General features: G+C 38.6%; 1 protein-coding gene across 4 annotated transcripts in view; it reads left to right on the top strand.

The window, feature by feature from the left end:
• LOC110263329 overlaps positions 1-966 on the top strand; it is a 16,841-nt gene extending 15,875 nt beyond the window's left edge. For all 4 annotated transcript variants that reach the window (XR_002348762.1, XR_002348767.1, XR_002348764.1 and 1 more), the window contains one exon: positions 906-966. The gene's annotated coding sequence lies outside the window, so the exon portion shown is untranslated. The remainder of the gene's footprint in view (positions 1-905) is intronic.

The raw sequence follows: 10,020 nt of genomic DNA, 5'->3' as shown, positions 1-10,020 counted from the left end.
AAATCAAATCACCAACTAAATCAGTTCGCTTAGTTCTAAACCACCTACCAAAACACTGAACGTCTTAATTTAACGTAACTTCATTTCTATTGTTCTTTATTTAACGACTTTGCATTTCTTGTTCTTTAATTTACCGCCTTCGAATCTCACGTTCTTTACATTTAATGCCTTAGAATTTCACGTTCCTTACATTTAACGAACTTTACATTTCCCCTAACCCTACACCTAAACGTCTTTAATTTGTTCCTCTTTAATTTAACGTAGTTTGTCTTCTCCCTTTCCTTTAACCCTAACTTGGCCTATACTTCGTCTTTTCATTTACTTGTATCTTTTGTCATTTGTCTCTTCACTTTACCCTTTAAGTCTAGAGTCCTGGGTCTCTGATCTTTTGGTTCAGATCTAGAGTTACGGAAGGATCTAGGTTGTTCTTGTTAACGTTCCTTTTACATTTAACGTTTCTTTTCTCTACTTCTCGTTAATTGGCCTTAACTTTAAGTTAATTGTCATTTCTTTGTCTCTCTAGGTTCTAACTCTAACTTTGTCTTAAAGAAGTTAAGAGGTTAGGTTCTAATTGCTCAATCCTTTAATCCCTGTGGGATCGACCTCACTCCCGTGAGTTTTTATTACTTGATACGACCCGGTGCACTTGCCGGTTAGTTTTGGGTATTTTGGGAGAAATTTATTTTTCCTCCAAAATATCTCATCAAAACCAAGGTACTGTCCAGATGGCAAAAAGTTGCTCATCTGTAAAGGTGATGAGCAGATATTTTATACGCTTTTAGGGGGTAATTTCATGTAGTTTTTAGTTTGTTTTAGTTAGTTTTTAGTATATTTTTATTAGTTTCTAGAAAAAATTCATATTTCTGGACTTTACTATGAGTTTGTGTGTTTTTCTGTGATTTCAGGTATTTTCTGGCTGAAATTGAGGGAGCTGAGCAAAAATCTTATTTAGGCTGAAAAAGGACTGTAGATGCTGTTGGATTATGACCTCCCTACACTCGAAATGGATTTTTTTCTGGAGCTACAGGAGTTCAAATGGCACGCTCTCAATTGCGTTGGAAATTAGACATCCAGGGCTTTCCAGCAATATATAACAATCCATACTTTGCTCAAGGATAAACGACGTAAACTGGCATTCAACGCCAGTTCCATGCTGTATTCTGGCGTTAAACACTAGAAATAGGTTACAAGTTGGAGTTAAACGCCCAAAACAGGTTACAACCTGGCGTTTAACTCCAGAAACAGCCTAGGCACGTGTAAAGCTCAAGTCTCAGTCCCAGCACACACCAAGTGGGCCCCAGAAGTGGAATTCTGCACTATCCATCATAGCTTATTCATTTTCTGTAAACCTAGGTTACTAGTTCAGTATTTAAACAAATTTTAGAGATTTATTTTGTACTTCATGACATTTTAGATCTAAACTTTGTATCTTTGACGGCATGAGTCTCTAAACTCCATTGTTGGGGGTGAGGAGCTCTGCTGTGTCTCGATGAATTAATGCAATTATTTCTGTTTTCTATTCAAACACGCTTGTTTCTATCTAAGATGTTCATTCGCACGTCAATATGATGGATGTGATGATCCGTGACATTCATCACCATTCTCAACCTATGAACGCGTGACTGACAACCACCTCCGTTCTACCTTCGATTGAATGAGTATCTCTTGGATTCCTTAATCAGAATCTTCGTGGTATAAGCTAGAATCCATTGGCAGCATTCTTGAGAATCCGGAAAGTCTAAACTCTTGTTTGTGGTATTCCGAGTAGGATTCAGGGATTGAATGATTGTGACGAGTTTCAAACTCACAAGGGTTGGGCGTAGTGACAGACGCAAAAGGATCAATGGATCCTATTCCAGCACGAGTGAGAACCGACATATGATTAGCCGTGCGGTGACAGCGCACCTGGACCATTTTCACTGAGAGGACGGATGATAGCCATTGACAATGGTGATCCACCAACACACAGCTTGCCGTAGGAGGAACCTTGCGTGCGTGAAGAAGAAGACAGGGGGAAAGCAGAGATTCAGAAGACAAAGCATCTCCAAAACTCCAACATAATCTCCATTTCTGCATAACAAGTATTTAATTCATGCTCTTTTATTTTTTCGCAATCCAAACTAATAATTATAATTGATTTCCTGACTAAGAATTACAAGATAACCATAGCTTGCTTCAAGCCGACAATCTCAATGGGATCGACCCTTACTCACGTAAGGTATTACTTGGACGACCCAGTGCACTTGCTCGTTAGTGGTATGAGTTGTGAAAAGTGTAATTTACAATTTGTGCACCAAGTTTTTGGCGCCGTTGCCGGGGATTGTTCGAGTTTTGACAACTGACGATTTATTTTGTTGCTTAGATTAGGAAAAATTTTTCTTTTTGGTTTAGAGTCTTTTATTATTGTTTCTAGTTAAAATTTTTTTAAATCCTTATTTTCTCTTTTTAAATTTTTCGAAAATTTTTACAAACTAATAATTGAGTTTTCCTGTTTGAGTTTAGTTTCATATTTTAAGTTTGGTGTCAATTGCATTTTTTTATTTTATTTTCTTTTAAATTTTTGAATTTATGTTCATTGTTCTTTCTTAATCTTCAAGTTGTTCTTGTTTATTTTCCTTATTTGATCTTTAGTTTTTCTTGTTTTGTGATTTTTCTTGTTTTTATTGTGCTTTTTCAAAATATCAGTTTTCAAAAAATTTTTATACATTAAATACCTTATTAAAACACTTTAAATTTATAACTCAATTGGCTAGAGCGTTGTGTTTATGTTCCTGGTAATTAGGAATTTTTCTTTTAAAATTTTTTCAAAAATAATTTGTCTTTGACTAAATCTGGTGCCAAACTTTTAAGTTTGGTGTTCTCTTGTTATTTTTCTTTAATTTTTGAAAAGTTATTCTTAGTTTTCTAAAAGTTTTTAAGTTTGGTGTTCCTTTTTATGTTCTTGAATCTTTGAATCTTGTTCTTATTGTTCTTGTGAATCTTCAAGGTGTTCTTGAGTCTTCTTTGTGTTTTGAACTTAAAATTTTTAAGTTTGGTGTTCCTTGGTATTTTCCTTCCAAAATTTTCGAAAATAAGGAGCATTGGATCTAAAAATTGTAAGTTTTGTGTCTTTTTATTGTTTTTCTCTTTCCTCATTGAATTCAAAAATATCTTTTCCTTTTATTTTAATTGATTTTTCGAAAATTACCTTTAAAAATTCAGATTTTTATTTTAAAAATCAAATCTTTTCAAAATTCAACATCTTATTCAAAAATCATATTCAAAAATTTTCAAATCTTTTCAATTAATTAGTCAATTCAATATTCAAATTTCTTTTTATTTTCTTTCTCTTTTAATTTTCGAAATCTATATTTTATTTTCTAATTATTTTACTTTATTTTATTTCATTTTTTTCGGTTATTTTTAATTAAATAAAACAAAAAAATAAAAATATATTTTACTTGCAATTCACATCATCTCCCTTTCTCCGTCATGGATCTAAGTGGAAATGAACAGTCCAGAAGGACTCTGGGGTCATATGCTAACCCTACTACTGCTGCATATGGGAGTAGTATTTGTATACCCTCCATCAAAGCAGGCAGTTTTGAGCTAAATCCTCAGCTCATTGTCATGGTGCAGCAAAACTGCCAGTATTTCGGTCTTCCACAGGAAGAACCTACTGAGTTTCTGGCACAATTCTTGCAAATTACTAACACAGTACGTGACAAGGAGGTAGATCAGGATGTATACAGACTGTTACTGTTTTCGTTTGCTGTAAAAGATCAAGCTAAAAGGTGGTTAAATAACCAACCCATAGCAAGCATAAGGACATGGAAACAGTTATTAGACAAATTCCTGAATCAATATTTCTCTCCAAAAAGGATGACACAGCTAAGGCTGGACATCCAAGGCTTTAAACAAGAGGATGATGAATCCCTTTATAATTCCTGGGAGAGGTACAGAGGGATGCTAAGGAAATGCCCCTCTGAAATATTTTCAGAGTGGGTGTAATTAGACATCTTCTACTATGGGCTTATAGAAGGAGCTCAGATGTCCCTAGACCACTCAGCTGGTGGATCTATACACATGAGGAAAACTATTGAAGAGGCTCAAGAGCTTATTGATATAGTTGCCAGAAACCAGCATATGTACATAAGTAATGGGTCCTCCGTAAAAGAAGAAGCCAAAGCAGTGTCTACTGAACTTGGTCCTCCAGAACAAGTTGCTGAACTCAATCAACAATTGTGCTTTCTAATAAAACAGCTAGCAGAATTCAAGGAGATCCTACAAGACACTAAAAAAGCTAATAAAAATATGGAGGCACAATTGAATCAGACAAAACAGCAGTTATCAAAGCAGATAACAGAAGAGTGCCAGGCAGTTCAATTAAGAAGTGGGAAAATATTAAATACGGCGCTTCAGAACAGTAGAAAGCTAAGGAAAGAACAACTGACAGAGGATGAGCAAAGTATTATCCAAAATCCCTCTGAGGACAGTAAGAGCCCAGAGAGGAATGATTCTGGCACTCAAACGCCAGGAACAAGCAAGGAGTTGGCGTTAAACGCCCAAAAGAATCTCAGTTCTGGCGTTCAAACGCCAGGAACAGGTAAGGAGTTGGTGTCCAACGCCAATCCAGCTTCCACCCCTGGCATTCAAACGCCAGTGAGGGATCAGACACACACAAGTGCTGATAACAACCCCTCTAAAAAGGCTTCCCCAACCACTTCTGTAGGAAATAAACCTGCAGCAACCAAGGTTGAGGAATACAAAGCCAAGATGCCTTATCCTCAAAAACTCCGCCAAGAAGAGCAGGATAAGCAATTTAGAGAAAATACCTTCTTATGCCAAGTTCATGAAAGAGATCTTGAGTCATAAGAAGGATTGGAGAGAAACTGAAAGAGTTCTCCTCACTGAAGAATACAGTGCAGTCATTCTGAAAAGCTTTCCAGAAAAGCTTAAAGATCCCGGGAGCTTCATGATACCATGCACATTAGAGGATAATTGCACCAAGACAGATTTATGTGATCTTGGGGCAAGTATCAATCTAATACCTGCATCCACTATCAGAAAGCTTGGTTTAACTGAAGAAGTCAAATCAACCCGGATATGTCTCCAACTTGCTAATGGCTCCATTAAATACCCATCAGGCGTGATTGAAGACATGATTGTCAGGGTTGGGCCATTCGCCTTCCCCACTGACTTTGTAGTGCTGGAAATGGAGGAGCACAAGAGTGCTACTCTCATTCTAGGAAGACCTTTCCTAGCAACTGGACGAACTCTCATTGATGTCCAAAAGGGGGAAGTAACCCTGAGAGTCAATGAGGATGAGTTTAAGTTGAATGCTGTCAAAGCCATGCAGCATCCAAACACACCAAAGGACTGCATGAAAGTTGATCTTATTGACTCTTTGGTAGAGGAGATCAACATGGCTGAGAGTCTCGAATTAGAGATGGAAGACATCTTTAAAGATGTTCAGTCTGATCTAGAGGATTCAGGGGAATTGAAAGAGCCTCTGGAAATTCCTCAGGAAGAGGAAAAACCTCCTAAATCTGAGCTCAAACCATTACCACCATCCCTGAAATATGCATTTCTAGGAGAAGGTGACACTTTTCCAGTGATCATAAGCTTTGCTTTGAATTCACAGGAAGAGAAAGTACTACTTCAAGTGCTAAGGACACACAAGACAGCTCTTGGGTGGTCCATAAGTGACCTTAAGAGCATAAGCCCAGCTAGATGCATGCACAAGATCCTATTGGAGGATGATGCTAAGCCAGTGGTTCAACCACAGAGGCGGTTAAATCCATCCATGAAGGAAGTGGTGCAGTAAGAGGTCACCAAGTTACTGGAGGCTGGGATTATTTATCCTATTTCTGATAGCCCCTGGGTGAGCTCTGTTCAGGTTGTCCCCAAAAAGGGAGGCATGACAGTGGTTCATAATGAAAAAAATGAACTGGTTCCTACAAGAACAGTTACAGGGTGGCGCATGTGTATTGACTACAGGAGGCTCAATACAGCCACCAGAAAGGATCATTTTCCTTTACCATTCATAGACCAAATGCTAGAGAGACTAGCAGGTTATGATTTTTACTGCTTTTTGGATGGCTATTCAGGTTACAACCAAATTGCAGTAGATCCCCAGGATAAAGAGAAAACTGCATTTACATGTCCATCTGGAGTATTTGCCTACAGAAGGATGCCATTTGGGCTGTGTAATGCACTTGCAACCTTTCAGAGATGCATGCTCTCTATTTTCTCTAATATGGTGGAAAAATTTCTGGAAGTCTTCACGGATGAATTCTCAGTATATGGAGACTCATTCAACTCCTGTCTTGATCACCTGACACTAATTTTGAAAAGATGCCAAGAGACTAACCTGGTTTTAAACTGGGAAAAATGTCACTTTATGGTGACTGAAGGGATTGTCCTTGGGCATAAAATTTCAAACAAGGGAATAGAGGTGGATCAAGCTAAAGTGGAAGTAATTTAAAAATTACCACCACCTGCAAATGTTAAAGCAATCAGAAGCTTTCTGGGGCATGCAGGATTCTATAGGAGGTATATAAAGGATTTTTCAAAAATCACAAAACCTCTGAGCAATCTGCTAGCTGCTGACATGCCATTTGTGTTTGACACAGAGTGTCTGCAGGCATTTGAAACTCTGAAAGCTAAGCTGGTCACAGCACCAGTTATTTCTGCACCAGACTGGACATTACCATTTGAATTAATGTGTGATGCCAGTGATCATGCCATTGGTGCAGTATTGGGGCAGAGGCATGACAAGCTTCTGCATGTCATTTATTATGCTAGCCGTGTTTTAAATGACGCCCAGAAAAATTACACAACCACAGAAAAAGAATTGCTTGTAGTGGTTTATGCCATTGACAAGTTTAGATCATACTTAGTAGGATCAAAAGTGATTGTGTACACTGACCATGCTGCTCTTAAATATCTACTTACAAAGCAGGATTCAAAACCCAGGCTCATAAGATGGGTGTTGCTTCTGCAAGAGTTTGATATAGAAATAAGAGACAGAAAAGGGACAGAAAACTAAGTGGCTGATCACCTGTCCCGAATAGAACCAGTAAAAGGGGCGTTCTTCCCCTCTATTGAGATCTCTGAAACCTTTCCGGATGAGCATTTGTTCGCCATTCAGGAAACACCATGGTTTGCAGACATTACAAACTATAAAGCTGCAAGGTTCATACCCAAGGAATACAGCAGGCAACAAAAGAAAAAATTAATTACTGATGCAAAGTACTACTTGTGGGATGAACCCTATCTCTTTAAGAGATGTGCAGACGGAATAATCCGTAGGTGTGTGACTAGAGAAGAAGCACAGGAGATCTTATGGTATTGCCATGGGTCACAATATGGAGGTCATTTCGGAGGTGAGCGAATAGCCACCAAGGTCCTCCAATGTGGTTTCTACTGGCCTACCCTTTATAGAGATTCCCGAGAGTTTGTACGTAACTGTGACAGTTGCCAGAGAGCTGGTAATCTGCCTCATGGTTACGCCATGCCTCAACAAGAGATCTTGGAGATTGAGTTGTTTGATGTATGGGGTATTGACTTCATGGGGCCTTTCCCACCATCATACTCAAACACTTATATTCTGGTGGCAGTTGACTATGTATCCAAATGGGTAGAGGCCGTTGCCACACCCACTAATGATACTAAGACAGTGCTGAAGTTCCTCCAAAAACATATCTTCAGCAGATTTGGTGTCCCTAGAGTACTAATCAGTGATGGGGGCACCCACTTCTGTAACAAACAGCTTTACTCTGCCATGGTCCAGTATGGGATTAGCCACAAAGTGGCAACTCCATATCATCCACAAACAAATGGGCAAGCTGAAGTCTCTAACAGAGAACTGAAAAGAATCCTGGAACGAACTGTAAGTACCCGTAGAAAGGATTGGGCAAGAAGCTTGGATGATGCTCTGTGGGCTTACAAAACAGCATTCAAGACTCCTATAGGGACCTCTCCATACCAGCTTGTGTATGGTAAGGCCTGTCATCTGCCCGTGGAACTGGAATACAAAGCCTACTGGGCAACCAGATTCCTAAACTTTGATGCCAAATTAGCTGGAGAAAAAAGATTACTCCAACTAAATGAGCTAGAGGAATTCAGACTCACTGCTTTCGAAAATGCCAAGCTCTACAAGGAAGAAGCAAAAATATGGCATGACAAAAAGCTATCATCTAGAGTCTTTGAACCAGGACAGAAGGTTCTGTTGTTTAACTCTAGGCTCAGGCTATTCTTCGGGAAACTGAAATCCTGGTGGAGGGGACCATATGTGATTACAAGTGTGTCACCATATGGCTATGTGGAGCTTCAAGACATTGATTCTAATAAGAAGTTCATTGTTAATGGACAGAGAATCAAACATTATCTTGAAGGTAATGTTGAGCAAGAATGCTCAAGGCTGAGGCTAGATTAAAAAGCTTAGCAAGGTCCAGCTAAAGACAATAAAGAAGCGCTTGCTGGGAGGCAACTCAGCCATTAGCAAAACTTTTTCTTATTAAATTTTTTATTTATTTATACAGGGTTAATATAAATAATCTTCAAGGTAAAGAATCAATTGCATAAGTTCACAGGGTTGCAGAAGGATTTAGAATACAAAACAGCAAAAAGAAGCTCACTGGTGTGAAAAAAAGCCAGTAAGAGCTGTTTTGGGTGTTAAACGCCCAAAAGGAGCATCTACTGGGCGTTTAACGCCAGTAGAGATAGCCATCTGGGCGTTAAATGCCAGAAAGAAGCAGCTTCTGGCGTTTAACGCCAGATTTACAGCATCCTGGGCGTTCAGAAAAATGCCCAGTAACAAAGGAGTTTCTGGCGTTTAACGCCAGCTAGAAGCAACAGCTGGGCGTTAAACGCCCAGACCAAGCACCAAGTGGGCGTTAAATGCCTAAAACATACAGCAGTTGGGCGTTTAACTCCAGGATTGTGGGGAGTAGGCAATTTCATTTTCAATTCAAATTTTTTTCCATTTTTTATGTTTTAATTCATGATTTCTTGCACAAACATGTTACAAATCCTAATTTTTCAAATCCTTTTTCAAAAGATATCAAATGTATCTTAATTCATAAACCCTTTTTTTAATCCTCTTCAAATTATTTTCAAATCCTTTTCAAAACAAATCTATCTCTTTTCCTTCTAAAATCTTTTCAACTCATCAATATCTTTTTCAAATCTTCACAACATCTTTTTCAAAATTCAGATTTATCTTTTTCAAATATCTTTCATATCTTTTCAATTTTAAATTACATCTTTTCCAAATCACTTTTTCTATCATATCTTTTTCAAACAATTTTTGACACCCACCTCCTTTCCTTTAAATGTTGGTTCGGCCTCTCCCCCTCTCCTCCACAAGTCGAACTTGGATCTCCCTCTATCCCTCTCCTTTCTTTTCTTTTGCTTGAGGACAAGCAAACCTCTAAGTTTGGTGTATTTATCCGTGATCACTAAGCCAATACCCACTAAGATCATGGCTCCTAAGGGAAAACAAACCAACTCAAGAGGCAAGAAAGAGAATATTCCAAAACCACTTTGGAATCAAGGGAAGTTCTTAACTAAAGAACATTCAGACCATTAATACAAAATAATGGGTCTAAGGTCAGTGATCCCGGAAGTTAAATTTGATCTGAAAGAAGACGAATATCCAGAGATCCAAGAGCAAATTCGAAATAGGAGCTGAGAAGTCCTAGCTAATCCTGAAACAAAGGTGGGAAGAAACATGGTTCAGGAATTCTACGCAAATCTGTGGCAGACGGACAGGCAGAGAATAGCGGGAACCGCATTCTATGACTATAGAACTCTGGTCAGAGAGAAGATTGTTCACACCCACCCTGACAAAATAAGGGAGATCTTCAAGCTGCCTCAACTGCAAGATGACCCAGCCTCCTTTAATAGGAGAATGATGAGATCAAACCTGAACTTGGACAAAATCCTAGAGGACATATGTCTCCCTGGAGCTAAATGGACAACCAACACAAAGGGTACCCCGAACCAACTCAAAAGAGGAGATCTCAAATCAGTCGC

Source organism: Arachis ipaensis, chromosome B06, assembly GCF_000816755.2.
Source record: "Arachis ipaensis cultivar K30076 chromosome B06, Araip1.1, whole genome shotgun sequence".
Lineage (NCBI taxonomy): Eukaryota > Viridiplantae > Streptophyta > Magnoliopsida > Fabales > Fabaceae > Arachis > Arachis ipaensis.
This window is presented reverse-complemented; position numbering and strand designations above follow the sequence as displayed.